The sequence below is a fragment of the Rhinoderma darwinii genome (assembly GCF_050947455.1).
Source record: "Rhinoderma darwinii isolate aRhiDar2 chromosome 5 unlocalized genomic scaffold, aRhiDar2.hap1 SUPER_5_unloc_39, whole genome shotgun sequence".
NCBI lineage: Eukaryota > Metazoa > Chordata > Amphibia > Anura > Rhinodermatidae > Rhinoderma > Rhinoderma darwinii.
Genome location: NW_027461797.1, coordinates 624,006 through 637,833, shown reverse-complemented (window position 1 = coordinate 637,833; position 13,828 = coordinate 624,006). Strand labels below are relative to the sequence as shown.

The 13,828-nt window shown below is 47.9% G+C and overlaps 9 non-coding genes across 9 annotated transcripts; all 9 read left to right on the top strand.

The window, feature by feature from the left end:
• The first annotated feature begins 502 nt into the window (after positions 1-502).
• On the top strand, positions 503-693 carry LOC142692535 (U2 spliceosomal RNA). Its single transcript, XR_012860970.1, has one exon. It is a non-coding gene; the product is annotated as a U2 spliceosomal RNA (small nuclear RNA).
• A 1,292-nt stretch (positions 694-1,985) lies between these two features.
• On the top strand, positions 1,986-2,176 carry LOC142692534 (U2 spliceosomal RNA). Its single transcript, XR_012860969.1, has one exon. It is a non-coding gene; the product is annotated as a U2 spliceosomal RNA (small nuclear RNA).
• Positions 2,177-3,468: 1,292 nt separating this feature from the next.
• On the top strand, positions 3,469-3,659 carry LOC142692533 (U2 spliceosomal RNA). Its single transcript, XR_012860968.1, has one exon. It is a non-coding gene; the product is annotated as a U2 spliceosomal RNA (small nuclear RNA).
• A 1,293-nt stretch (positions 3,660-4,952) lies between these two features.
• Positions 4,953-5,143, top strand: LOC142692531 (U2 spliceosomal RNA). Its single transcript, XR_012860967.1, has one exon. It is a non-coding gene; the product is annotated as a U2 spliceosomal RNA (small nuclear RNA).
• A 1,300-nt stretch (positions 5,144-6,443) lies between these two features.
• LOC142692530 (U2 spliceosomal RNA) lies at positions 6,444-6,634 on the top strand. The gene has a single exon (XR_012860966.1). It is a non-coding gene; the product is annotated as a U2 spliceosomal RNA (small nuclear RNA).
• Positions 6,635-7,937: 1,303 nt separating this feature from the next.
• LOC142692529 (U2 spliceosomal RNA) lies at positions 7,938-8,128 on the top strand. Its single transcript, XR_012860965.1, has one exon. It is a non-coding gene; the product is annotated as a U2 spliceosomal RNA (small nuclear RNA).
• A 1,292-nt stretch (positions 8,129-9,420) lies between these two features.
• LOC142692528 (U2 spliceosomal RNA) lies at positions 9,421-9,611 on the top strand. The gene has a single exon (XR_012860964.1). It is a non-coding gene; the product is annotated as a U2 spliceosomal RNA (small nuclear RNA).
• A 1,282-nt stretch (positions 9,612-10,893) lies between these two features.
• On the top strand, positions 10,894-11,084 carry LOC142692527 (U2 spliceosomal RNA). Its single transcript, XR_012860963.1, has one exon. It is a non-coding gene; the product is annotated as a U2 spliceosomal RNA (small nuclear RNA).
• Positions 11,085-12,384: 1,300 nt separating this feature from the next.
• Positions 12,385-12,575, top strand: LOC142692526 (U2 spliceosomal RNA). Its single transcript, XR_012860962.1, has one exon. It is a non-coding gene; the product is annotated as a U2 spliceosomal RNA (small nuclear RNA).
• The last annotated feature ends 1,253 nt before the right edge of the window (positions 12,576-13,828 follow it).

Genomic DNA, 13,828 nt, shown 5'->3' with positions numbered 1-13,828 from the left:
CCTCACCGTCTTATATAAAGTTCAGACGGAACTTTGCACGTGTCATAGTGGAGCCCTCAGGATTCCAGAGCCAGCTTTCTGACATCATAATGGGGCCTCAGAGATAAAAGCCTGGGCCCAGGCAGTGTTGGTCAGTGCTGCTCAGCAGGCAGCACTGGACTGGACTGGATTACAGCTGATACAAGGTGTGAAGGAACAAGGGGTGGCTGTGGGCATGCACTTGCTGCCGCTGCCAGTGTTTATCTGCATGGCAGCAGGGCATTTGGGCGTTGCCAGGAAGGCGTTTTTATGTAGATTCCTCCTCTTTCAGCACTGCATTGTGGTGCAAGCAAAAGAAGCAAATCCTGTCTGGCTTCCTCTCCGGCCTTTATTCACCTCCCGTGTAGCTGTGAGTGTGTGAGCCTGCAGGGCCCCATGGAATTGCCTAGAAGTAGGCTGAATCGCTGCAAGGGCTGAACAGCAGTATCGGGCAGGCTCGGGCAACGCGCGGCCCGTTCGGGTTATCGCTTCTCGGCCTTTTGGCTAAGATCAAGTGTAGTATCTGTTCTTATCAGTTTAATATCTGATACGTCCCCTATCTGGGGACCATATATTAAATGGATTTTTAGAACAGGGAGATGGAAATAGAGCTTGCTCTGTCCACTCCACGCATTGACCTGGTATTGCAGTATTTCCAGGACCGGTGCACCCTTTCCTTATGTGTTGACTAAAAGCAGATTCCAAAAGTGTTTTTTGTCTTTGCTATTGTTTCTGTCTTTCTGAAGGGATCTCCCCTTTTAATCCCATTATTTCAACACCTGTTGGACAATGCATGAGTGATAATGAGCTCATTGATTAAATGCAATTAATGAATAGATTGCCACCTCTTGTTGTGTGTCGTCTGTGTTTCTGTGTTTCCGGCATTTCACATTGGAACACCTCATTCACCTTCCTTGTCTTCTCTCCGCCCTCCCTTTTAGGTAAGTTAAAGAGCTGCACCTGAGCCAGCCACTGATTGATTGATTGATTGATTGATTGATTGATTGATTGATTGATTGATTGATTGATGCAGCACAACAGTCAAATAGTGGAGTGGAGTAGGGGAACAGCAAACAGCCAATAAAGCAGCCCGCCCGCTCGCCTGCCCGCCACAATGGACCTACCTGTGTACACTAGATGGATGTGATGGAATGTACTGTCGTCCCTACATTTCAAGAAGAAGTAAGAATTGCAGTTGCAACAAAGCCTTGCTTGCCTACAAAGAGAGCAGCAATTTGGATTTGTTACTATGTTACCTAGAAGAATAACAAACTGTGCAAGGATGGAGGTTGTAGGAGCAAGGAGAAGTTGTCTGTAAAGTTGGTGGATGCCTATTTTCCATTTTGCAGTCCCTTGTCTCCCTCTTGTGGCCTCCTGGAGGCAACTAGCTGTGCAAAAAAAAGACAGCCTGGCGGCCGGCTGTTGCAGTGTTGCCCTCTCAGGCAACACTGAGTGACTGACTGAGCCTCACCGTCTTATATAAAGTTCAGACGGAACTTTGCACGTGTCATAGTGGAGCCCTCAGGATTCCAGAGCCAGCTTTCTGACATCATAATGGGGCCTCAGAGATAAAAGCCTGGGCCCAGGCAGTGTTGGTCAGTGCTGCTCAGCAGGCAGCACTGGACTGGACTGGATTACAGCTGATACAAGGTGTGAAGGAACAAGGGGTGGCTGTGGGCATGCACTTGCTGCCGCTGCCAGTGTTTATCTGCATGGCAGCAGGGCATTTGGGCGTTGCCAGGAAGGCGTTTTTATGTAGATTCCTCCTCTTTCAGCACTGCATTGTGGTGCAAGCAAAAGAAGCAAATCCTGTCTGGCTTCCTCTCCGGCCTTTATTCACCTCCCGTGTAGCTGTGAGTGTGTGAGCCTGCAGGGCCCCATGGAATTGCCTAGAAGTAGGCTGAATCGCTGCAAGGGCTGAACAGCAGTATCGGGCAGGCTCGGGCAACGCGCGGCCCGTTCGGGTTATCGCTTCTCGGCCTTTTGGCTAAGATCAAGTGTAGTATCTGTTCTTATCAGTTTAATATCTGATACGTCCCCTATCTGGGGACCATATATTAAATGGATTTTTAGAACAGGGAGATGGAAATAGAGCTTGCTCTGTCCACTCCACGCATTGACCTGGTATTGCAGTATTTCCAGGACCGGTGCACCCTTTCCTTATGTGTTGACTAAAAGCAGATTCCAAAAGTGTTTTTTGTCTTTGCTATTGTTTCTGTCTTTCTGAAGGGATCTCCCCTTTTAATCCCATTATTTCAACACCTGTTGGACAATGCATGAGTGATAATGAGCTCATTGATTAAATGCAATTAATGAATAGATTGCCACCTCTTGTTGTGTGTCGTCTGTGTTTCTGTGTTTCCGGCATTTCACATTGGAACACCTCATTCACCTTCCTTGTCTTCTCTCCGCCCTCCCTTTTAGGTAAGTTAAAGAGCTGCACCTGAGCCAGCCACTGATTGATTGATTGATTGATTGATTGATTGATTGATTGATTGATTGATTGATTGATGCAGCACAACAGTCAAATAGTGGAGTGGAGTAGGGGAACAGCAAACAGCCAATAAAGCAGCCCGCCCGCTCGCCTGCCCGCCACAATGGACCTACCTGTGTACACTAGATGGATGTGATGGAATGTACTGTCGTCCCTACATTTCAAGAAGAAGTAAGAATTGCAGTTGCAACAAAGCCTTGCTTGCCTACAAAGAGAGCAGCAATTTGGATTTGTTACTATGTTACCTAGAAGAATAACAAACTGTGCAAGGATGGAGGTTGTAGGAGCAAGGAGAAGTTGTCTGTAAAGTTGGTGGATGCCTATTTTCCATTTTGCAGTCCCTTGTCTCCCTCTTGTGGCCTCCTGGAGGCAACTAGCTGTGCAAAAAAAAGACAGCCTGGCGGCCGGCTGTTGCAGTGTTGCCCTCTCAGGCAACACTGAGTGACTGACTGAGCCTCACCGTCTTATATAAAGTTCAGACGGAACTTTGCACGTGTCATAGTGGAGCCCTCAGGATTCCAGAGCCAGCTTTCTGACATCATAATGGGGCCTCAGAGATAAAAGCCTGGGCCCAGGCAGTGTTGGTCAGTGCTGCTCAGCAGGCAGCACTGGACTGGACTGGATTACAGCTGATACAAGGTGTGAAGGAACAAGGGGTGGCTGTGGGCATGCACTTGCTGCCGCTGCCAGTGTTTATCTGCATGGCAGCAGGGCATTTGGGCGTTGCCAGGAAGGCGTTTTTATGTAGATTCCTCCTCTTTCAGCACTGCATTGTGGTGCAAGCAAAAGAAGCAAATCCTGTCTGGCTTCCTCTCCGGCCTTTATTCACCTCCCGTGTAGCTGTGAGTGTGTGAGCCTGCAGGGCCCCATGGAATTGCCTAGAAGTAGGCTGAATCGCTGCAAGGGCTGAACAGCAGTATCGGGCAGGCTCGGGCAACGCGCGGCCCGTTCGGGTTATCGCTTCTCGGCCTTTTGGCTAAGATCAAGTGTAGTATCTGTTCTTATCAGTTTAATATCTGATACGTCCCCTATCTGGGGACCATATATTAAATGGATTTTTAGAACAGGGAGATGGAAATAGAGCTTGCTCTGTCCACTCCACGCATTGACCTGGTATTGCAGTATTTCCAGGACCGGTGCACCCTTTCCTTATGTGTTGACTAAAAGCAGATTCCAAAAGTGTTTTTTGTCTTTGCTATTGTTTCTGTCTTTCTGAAGGGATCTCCCCTTTTAATCCCATTATTTCAACACCTGTTGGACAATGCATGAGTGATAATGAGCTCATTGATTAAATGCAATTAATGAATAGATTGCCACCTCTTGTTGTGTGTCGTCTGTGTTTCTGTGTTTCCGGCATTTCACATTGGAACACCTCATTCACCTTCCTTGTCTTCTCTCCGCCCTCCCTTTTAGGTAAGTTAAAGAGCTGCACCTGAGCCAGCCACTGATTGATTGATTGATTGATTGATTGATTGATTGATTGATTGATTGATTGATTGATTGCAGCACAACAGTCAAATAGTGGAGTGGAGTAGGGGAACAGCAAACAGCCAATAAAGCAGCCCGCCCGCTCGCCTGCCCGCCACAATGGACCTACCTGTGTACACTAGATGGATGTGATGGAATGTACTGTCGTCCCTACATTTCAAGAAGAAGTAAGAATTGCAGTTGCAACAAAGCCTTGCTTGCCTACAAAGAGAGCAGCAATTTGGATTTGTTACTATGTTACCTAGAAGAATAACAAACTGTGCAAGGATGGAGGTTGTAGGAGCAAGGAGAAGTTGTCTGTAAAGTTGGTGGATGCCTATTTTCCATTTTGCAGTCCCTTGTCTCCCTCTTGTGGCCTCCTGGAGGCAACTAGCTGTGCAAAAAAAAGACAGCCTGGCGGCCGGCTGTTGCAGTGTTGCCCTCTCAGGCAACACTGAGTGACTGACTGAGCCTCACCGTCTTATATAAAGTTCAGACGGAACTTTGCACGTGTCATAGTGGAGCCCTCAGGATTCCAGAGCCAGCTTTCTGACATCATAATGGGGCCTCAGAGATAAAAGCCTGGGCCCAGGCAGTGTTGGTCAGTGCTGCTCAGCAGGCAGCACTGGACTGGACTGGATTACAGCTGATACAAGGTGTGAAGGAACAAGGGGTGGCTGTGGGCATGCACTTGCTGCCGCTGCCAGTGTTTATCTGCATGGCAGCAGGGCATTTGGGCGTTGCCAGGAAGGCGTTTTTATGTAGATTCCTCCTCTTTCAGCACTGCATTGTGGTGCAAGCAAAAGAAGCAAATCCTGTCTGGCTTCCTCTCCGGCCTTTATTCACCTCCCGTGTAGCTGTGAGTGTGTGAGCCTGCAGGGCCCCATGGAATTGCCTAGAAGTAGGCTGAATCGCTGCAAGGGCTGAACAGCAGTATCGGGCAGGCTCGGGCAACGCGCGGCCCGTTCGGGTTATCGCTTCTCGGCCTTTTGGCTAAGATCAAGTGTAGTATCTGTTCTTATCAGTTTAATATCTGATACGTCCCCTATCTGGGGACCATATATTAAATGGATTTTTAGAACAGGGAGATGGAAATAGAGCTTGCTCTGTCCACTCCACGCATTGACCTGGTATTGCAGTATTTCCAGGACCGGTGCACCCTTTCCTTATGTGTTGACTAAAAGCAGATTCCAAAAGTGTTTTTTGTCTTTGCTATTGTTTCTGTCTTTCTGAAGGGATCTCCCCTTTTAATCCCATTATTTCAACACCTGTTGGACAATGCATGAGTGATAATGAGCTCATTGATTAAATGCAATTAATGAATAGATTGCCACCTCTTGTTGTGTGTCGTCTGTGTTTCTGTGTTTCCGGCATTTCACATTGGAACACCTCATTCACCTTCCTTGTCTTCTCTCCGCCCTCCCTTTTAGGTAAGTTAAAGAGCTGCACCTGAGCCAGCCACTGATTGATTGATTGATTGATTGATTGATTGATTGATTGATTGATTGATTGATTGATTGATTGATGCAGCACAACAGTCAAATAGTGGAGTGGAGTAGGGGAACAGCAAACAGCCAATAAAGCAGCCCGCCCGCTCGCCTGCCCGCCACAATGGACCTACCTGTGTACACTAGATGGATGTGATGGAATGTACTGTCGTCCCTACATTTCAAGAAGAAGTAAGAATTGCAGTTGCAACAAAGCCTTGCTTGCCTACAAAGAGAGCAGCAATTTGGATTTGTTACTATGTTACCTAGAAGAATAACAAACTGTGCAAGGATGGAGGTTGTAGGAGCAAGGAGAAGTTGTCTGTAAAGTTGGTGGATGCCTATTTTCCATTTTGCAGTCCCTTGTCTCCCTCTTGTGGCCTCCTGGAGGCAACTAGCTGTGCAAAAAAAAGACAGCCTGGCGGCCGGCTGTTGCAGTGTTGCCCTCTCAGGCAACACTGAGTGACTGACTGAGCCTCACCGTCTTATATAAAGTTCAGACGGAACTTTGCACGTGTCATAGTGGAGCCCTCAGGATTCCAGAGCCAGCTTTCTGACATCATAATGGGGCCTCAGAGATAAAAGCCTGGGCCCAGGCAGTGTTGGTCAGTGCTGCTCAGCAGGCAGCACTGGACTGGACTGGATTACAGCTGATACAAGGTGTGAAGGAACAAGGGGTGGCTGTGGGCATGCACTTGCTGCCGCTGCCAGTGTTTATCTGCATGGCAGCAGGGCATTTGGGCGTTGCCAGGAAGGCGTTTTTATGTAGATTCCTCCTCTTTCAGCACTGCATTGTGGTGCAAGCAAAAGAAGCAAATCCTGTCTGGCTTCCTCTCCGGCCTTTATTCACCTCCCGTGTAGCTGTGAGTGTGTGAGCCTGCAGGGCCCCATGGAATTGCCTAGAAGTAGGCTGAATCGCTGCAAGGGCTGAACAGCAGTATCGGGCAGGCTCGGGCAACGCGCGGCCCGTTCGGGTTATCGCTTCTCGGCCTTTTGGCTAAGATCAAGTGTAGTATCTGTTCTTATCAGTTTAATATCTGATACGTCCCCTATCTGGGGACCATATATTAAATGGATTTTTAGAACAGGGAGATGGAAATAGAGCTTGCTCTGTCCACTCCACGCATTGACCTGGTATTGCAGTATTTCCAGGACCGGTGCACCCTTTCCTTATGTGTTGACTAAAAGCAGATTCCAAAAGTGTTTTTTGTCTTTGCTATTGTTTCTGTCTTTCTGAAGGGATCTCCCCTTTTAATCCCATTATTTCAACACCTGTTGGACAATGCATGAGTGATAATGAGCTCATTGATTAAATGCAATTAATGAATAGATTGCCACCTCTTGTTGTGTGTCGTCTGTGTTTCTGTGTTTCCGGCATTTCACATTGGAACACCTCATTCACCTTCCTTGTCTTCTCTCCGCCCTCCCTTTTAGGTAAGTTAAAGAGCTGCACCTGAGCCAGCCACTGATTGATTGATTGATTGATTGATTGATTGATTGATTGATTGATTGATTGATTGATTGATGCAGGATGCAGCACAACAGTCAAATAGTGGAGTGGAGTAGGGGAACAGCAAACAGCCAATAAAGCAGCCCGCCCGCTCGCCTGCCCGCCACAATGGACCTACCTGTGTACACTAGATGGATGTGATGGAATGTACTGTCGTCCCTACATTTCAAGAAGAAGTAAGAATTGCAGTTGCAACAAAGCCTTGCTTGCCTACAAAGAGAGCAGCAATTTGGATTTGTTACTATGTTACCTAGAAGAATAACAAACTGTGCAAGGATGGAGGTTGTAGGAGCAAGGAGAAGTTGTCTGTAAAGTTGGTGGATGCCTATTTTCCATTTTGCAGTCCCTTGTCTCCCTCTTGTGGCCTCCTGGAGGCAACTAGCTGTGCAAAAAAAAGACAGCCTGGCGGCCGGCTGTTGCAGTGTTGCCCTCTCAGGCAACACTGAGTGACTGACTGAGCCTCACCGTCTTATATAAAGTTCAGACGGAACTTTGCACGTGTCATAGTGGAGCCCTCAGGATTCCAGAGCCAGCTTTCTGACATCATAATGGGGCCTCAGAGATAAAAGCCTGGGCCCAGGCAGTGTTGGTCAGTGCTGCTCAGCAGGCAGCACTGGACTGGACTGGATTACAGCTGATACAAGGTGTGAAGGAACAAGGGGTGGCTGTGGGCATGCACTTGCTGCCGCTGCCAGTGTTTATCTGCATGGCAGCAGGGCATTTGGGCGTTGCCAGGAAGGCGTTTTTATGTAGATTCCTCCTCTTTCAGCACTGCATTGTGGTGCAAGCAAAAGAAGCAAATCCTGTCTGGCTTCCTCTCCGGCCTTTATTCACCTCCCGTGTAGCTGTGAGTGTGTGAGCCTGCAGGGCCCCATGGAATTGCCTAGAAGTAGGCTGAATCGCTGCAAGGGCTGAACAGCAGTATCGGGCAGGCTCGGGCAACGCGCGGCCCGTTCGGGTTATCGCTTCTCGGCCTTTTGGCTAAGATCAAGTGTAGTATCTGTTCTTATCAGTTTAATATCTGATACGTCCCCTATCTGGGGACCATATATTAAATGGATTTTTAGAACAGGGAGATGGAAATAGAGCTTGCTCTGTCCACTCCACGCATTGACCTGGTATTGCAGTATTTCCAGGACCGGTGCACCCTTTCCTTATGTGTTGACTAAAAGCAGATTCCAAAAGTGTTTTTTGTCTTTGCTATTGTTTCTGTCTTTCTGAAGGGATCTCCCCTTTTAATCCCATTATTTCAACACCTGTTGGACAATGCATGAGTGATAATGAGCTCATTGATTAAATGCAATTAATGAATAGATTGCCACCTCTTGTTGTGTGTCGTCTGTGTTTCTGTGTTTCCGGCATTTCACATTGGAACACCTCATTCACCTTCCTTGTCTTCTCTCCGCCCTCCCTTTTAGGTAAGTTAAAGAGCTGCACCTGAGCCAGCCACTGATTGATTGATTGATTGATTGATTGATTGATTGATTGATTGATTGATTGATTGATGCAGCACAACAGTCAAATAGTGGAGTGGAGTAGGGGAACAGCAAACAGCCAATAAAGCAGCCCGCCCGCTCGCCTGCCCGCCACAATGGACCTACCTGTGTACACTAGATGGATGTGATGGAATGTACTGTCGTCCCTACATTTCAAGAAGAAGTAAGAATTGCAGTTGCAACAAAGCCTTGCTTGCCTACAAAGAGAGCAGCAATTTGGATTTGTTACTATGTTACCTAGAAGAATAACAAACTGTGCAAGGATGGAGGTTGTAGGAGCAAGGAGAAGTTGTCTGTAAAGTTGGTGGATGCCTATTTTCCATTTTGCAGTCCCTTGTCTCCCTCTTGTGGCCTCCTGGAGGCAACTAGCTGTGCAAAAAAAAGACAGCCTGGCGGCCGGCTGTTGCAGTGTTGCCCTCTCAGGCAACACTGAGTGACTGACTGAGCCTCACCGTCTTATATAAAGTTCAGACGGAACTTTGCACGTGTCATAGTGGAGCCCTCAGGATTCCAGAGCCAGCTTTCTGACATCATAATGGGGCCTCAGAGATAAAAGCCTGGGCCCAGGCAGTGTTGGTCAGTGCTGCTCAGCAGGCAGCACTGGACTGGACTGGATTACAGCTGATACAAGGTGTGAAGGAACAAGGGGTGGCTGTGGGCATGCACTTGCTGCCGCTGCCAGTGTTTATCTGCATGGCAGCAGGGCATTTGGGCGTTGCCAGGAAGGCGTTTTTATGTAGATTCCTCCTCTTTCAGCACTGCATTGTGGTGCAAGCAAAAGAAGCAAATCCTGTCTGGCTTCCTCTCCGGCCTTTATTCACCTCCCGTGTAGCTGTGAGTGTGTGAGCCTGCAGGGCCCCATGGAATTGCCTAGAAGTAGGCTGAATCGCTGCAAGGGCTGAACAGCAGTATCGGGCAGGCTCGGGCAACGCGCGGCCCGTTCGGGTTATCGCTTCTCGGCCTTTTGGCTAAGATCAAGTGTAGTATCTGTTCTTATCAGTTTAATATCTGATACGTCCCCTATCTGGGGACCATATATTAAATGGATTTTTAGAACAGGGAGATGGAAATAGAGCTTGCTCTGTCCACTCCACGCATTGACCTGGTATTGCAGTATTTCCAGGACCGGTGCACCCTTTCCTTATGTGTTGACTAAAAGCAGATTCCAAAAGTGTTTTTTGTCTTTGCCTCCCCTTTTAATCCCATTATTTCAACACCTGTTGGACAATGCATGAGTGATAATGAGCTCATTGATTAAATGCAATTAATGAATAGATTGCCACCTCTTGTTGTGTGTCGTCTGTGTTTCTGTGTTTCCGGCATTTCACATTGGAACACCTCATTCACCTTCCTTGTCTTCTCTCCGCCCTCCCTTTTAGGTAAGTTAAAGAGCTGCACCTGAGCCAGCCACTGATTGATTGATTGATTGATTGATTGATTGATTGATTGATTGATTGATTGATTGATTGATTGATTGATTGATGCAGCACAACAGTCAAATAGTGGAGTGGAGTAGGGGAACAGCAAACAGCCAATAAAGCAGCCCGCCCGCTCGCCTGCCCGCCACAATGGACCTACCTGTGTACACTAGATGGATGTGATGGAATGTACTGTCGTCCCTACATTTCAAGAAGAAGTAAGAATTGCAGTTGCAACAAAGCCTTGCTTGCCTACAAAGAGAGCAGCAATTTGGATTTGTTACTATGTTACCTAGAAGAATAACAAACTGTGCAAGGATGGAGGTTGTAGGAGCAAGGAGAAGTTGTCTGTAAAGTTGGTGGATGCCTATTTTCCATTTTGCAGTCCCTTGTCTCCCTCTTGTGGCCTCCTGGAGGCAACTAGCTGTGCAAAAAAAAGACAGCCTGGCGGCCGGCTGTTGCAGTGTTGCCCTCTCAGGCAACACTGAGTGACTGACTGAGCCTCACCGTCTTATATAAAGTTCAGACGGAACTTTGCACGTGTCATAGTGGAGCCCTCAGGATTCCAGAGCCAGCTTTCTGACATCATAATGGGGCCTCAGAGATAAAAGCCTGGGCCCAGGCAGTGTTGGTCAGTGCTGCTCAGCAGGCAGCACTGGACTGGACTGGATTACAGCTGATACAAGGTGTGAAGGAACAAGGGGTGGCTGTGGGCATGCACTTGCTGCCGCTGCCAGTGTTTATCTGCATGGCAGCAGGGCATTTGGGCGTTGCCAGGAAGGCGTTTTTATGTAGATTCCTCCTCTTTCAGCACTGCATTGTGGTGCAAGCAAAAGAAGCAAATCCTGTCTGGCTTCCTCTCCGGCCTTTATTCACCTCCCGTGTAGCTGTGAGTGTGTGAGCCTGCAGGGCCCCATGGAATTGCCTAGAAGTAGGCTGAATCGCTGCAAGGGCTGAACAGCAGTATCGGGCAGGCTCGGGCAACGCGCGGCCCGTTCGGGTTATCGCTTCTCGGCCTTTTGGCTAAGATCAAGTGTAGTATCTGTTCTTATCAGTTTAATATCTGATACGTCCCCTATCTGGGGACCATATATTAAATGGATTTTTAGAACAGGGAGATGGAAATAGAGCTTGCTCTGTCCACTCCACGCATTGACCTGGTATTGCAGTATTTCCAGGACCGGTGCACCCTTTCCTTATGTGTTGACTAAAAGCAGATTCCAAAAGTGTTTTTTGTCTTTGCTATTGTTTCTGTCTTTCTGAAGGGATCTCCCCTTTTAATCCCATTATTTCAACACCTGTTGGACAATGCATGAGTGATAATGAGCTCATTGATTAAATGCAATTAATGAATAGATTGCCACCTCTTGTTGTGTGTCGTCTGTGTTTCTGTGTTTCCGGCATTTCACATTGGAACACCTCATTCACCTTCCTTGTCTTCTCTCCGCCCTCCCTTTTAGGTAAGTTAAAGAGCTGCACCTGAGCCAGCCACTGATTGATTGATTGATTGATTGATTGATTGATTGATTGATTGATTGATTGATTGATTGATTGATGCAGCACAACAGTCAAATAGTGGAGTGGAGTAGGGGAACAGCAAACAGCCAATAAAGCAGCCCGCCCGCTCGCCTGCCCGCCACAATGGACCTACCTGTGTACACTAGATGGATGTGATGGAATGTACTGTCGTCCCTACATTTCAAGAAGAAGTAAGAATTGCAGTTGCAACAAAGCCTTGCTTGCCTACAAAGAGAGCAGCAATTTGGATTTGTTACTATGTTACCTAGAAGAATAACAAACTGTGCAAGGATGGAGGTTGTAGGAGCAAGGAGAAGTTGTCTGTAAAGTTGGTGGATGCCTATTTTCCATTTTGCAGTCCCTTGTCTCCCTCTTGTGGCCTCCTGGAGGCAACTAGCTGTGCAAAAAAAAGACAGCCTGGCGGCCGGCTGTTGCAGTGTTGCCCTCTCAGGCAACACTGAGTGACTGACTGAGCCTCACCGTCTTATATAAAGTTCAGACGGAACTTTGCACGTGTCATAGTGGAGCCCTCAGGATTCCAGAGCCAGCTTTCTGACATCATAATGGGGCCTCAGAGATAAAAGCCTGGGCCCAGGCAGTGTTGGTCAGTGCTGCTCAGCAGGCAGCACTGGACTGGACTGGATTACAGCTGATACAAGGTGTGAAGGAACAAGGGGTGGCTGTGGGCATGCACTTGCTGCCGCTGCCAGTGTTTATCTGCATGGCAGCAGGGCATTTGGGCGTTGCCAGGAAGGCGTTTTTATGTAGATTCCTCCTCTTTCAGCACTGCATTGTGGTGCAAGCAAAAGAAGCAAATCCTGTCTGGCTTCCTCTCCGGCCTTTATTCACCTCCCGTGTAGCTGTGAGTGTGTGAGCCTGCAGGGCCCCATGGAATTGCCTAGAAGTAGGCTGAATCGCTGCAAGGGCTGAACAGCAGTATCGGGCAGGCTCGGGCAACGCGCGGCCCGTTCGGGTTATCGCTTCTCGGCCTTTTGGCTAAGATCAAGTGTAGTATCTGTTCTTATCAGTTTAATATCTGATACGTCCCCTATCTGGGGACCATATATTAAATGGATTTTTAGAACAGGGAGATGGAAATAGAGCTTGCTCTGTCCACTCCACGCATTGACCTGGTATTGCAGTATTTCCAGGACCGGTGCACCCTTTCCTTATGTGTTGACTAAAAGCAGATTCCAAAAGTGTTTTTTGTCTTTGCTATTGTTTCTGTCTTTCTGAAGGGATCTCCCCTTTTAATCCCATTATTTCAACACCTGTTGGACAATGCATGAGTGATAATGAGCTCATTGATTAAATGCAATTAATGAATAGATTGCCACCTCTTGTTGTGTGTCGTCTGTGTTTCTGTGTTTCCGGCATTTCACATTGGAACACCTCATTCACCTTCCTTGTCTTCTCTCCGCCCTCCCTTTTAGGTAAGTTAAAGAGCTGCACCTGAGCCAGCCACTGATTGATTGATTGATTGATTGATTGATTGATTGATTGATTGATTGATTGATTGATTGATGCAGCACAACAGTCAAATAGTGGAGTGGAGTAGGGGAACAGCAAACAGCCAATAAAGCAGCCCGCCCGCTCGCCTGCCCGCCACAGTGGACCTACCTGTGTACACTAGATGGATGTGATGGAATGTACTGTCGTCCCTACATTTCAAGAAGAAGTAAGAATTGCAGTTGCAACAAAGCCTTGCTTGCCTACAAAGAGAGCAGCAATTTGGATTTGTTACTATGTTACCTAGAAGAATAACAAACTGTGCAAGGATGGAGGTTGTAGGAGCAAGGAGAAGTTGTCTGTAAAGTTGGTGGATGCCTATTTTCCATTTTGCAGTCCCTTGTCTCCCTCTTGTGGCCTCCTGGAGGCAACTAGCTGTGCAAAAAAAAGACAGCCTGGCGGCCGGCTGTTGCAGTGTTGCCCTCTCAGGCAACACTGAGTGACTGACTGAGCCTCACCGTCTTATATAAAGTTCAGACGGAACTTTTCACGTGTCATAGTGGAGCCCTCAGGATTCCAGAGCCAGCTTTCTGACATCATAATGGGGCCTCAGAGATAAAAGCCTGGGCCCAGGCAGTGTTGGTCAGTGCTGCTCAGCAGGCAGCACTGGACTGGACTGGATTACAGCTGATACAAGGTGTGAAGGAACAAGGGGTGGCTGTGGGCATGCACTTGCTGCCGCTGCCAGTGTTTATCTGCATGGCAGCAGGGCATTTGGGCGTTGCCAGGAAGGCGTTTTTATGTAGATTCCTCCTCTTTCAGCACTGCATTGTGGTGCAAGCAAAAGAAGCAAATCCTGTCTGGCTTCCTCTCCGGCCTTTATTCACCTCCCGTGTAGCTGTGAGTGTGTGAGCCTGCAGGGCCCCATGGAATTGCCTAGAAGTAGGCTGAATCGCTGCAAGGGCTGAACA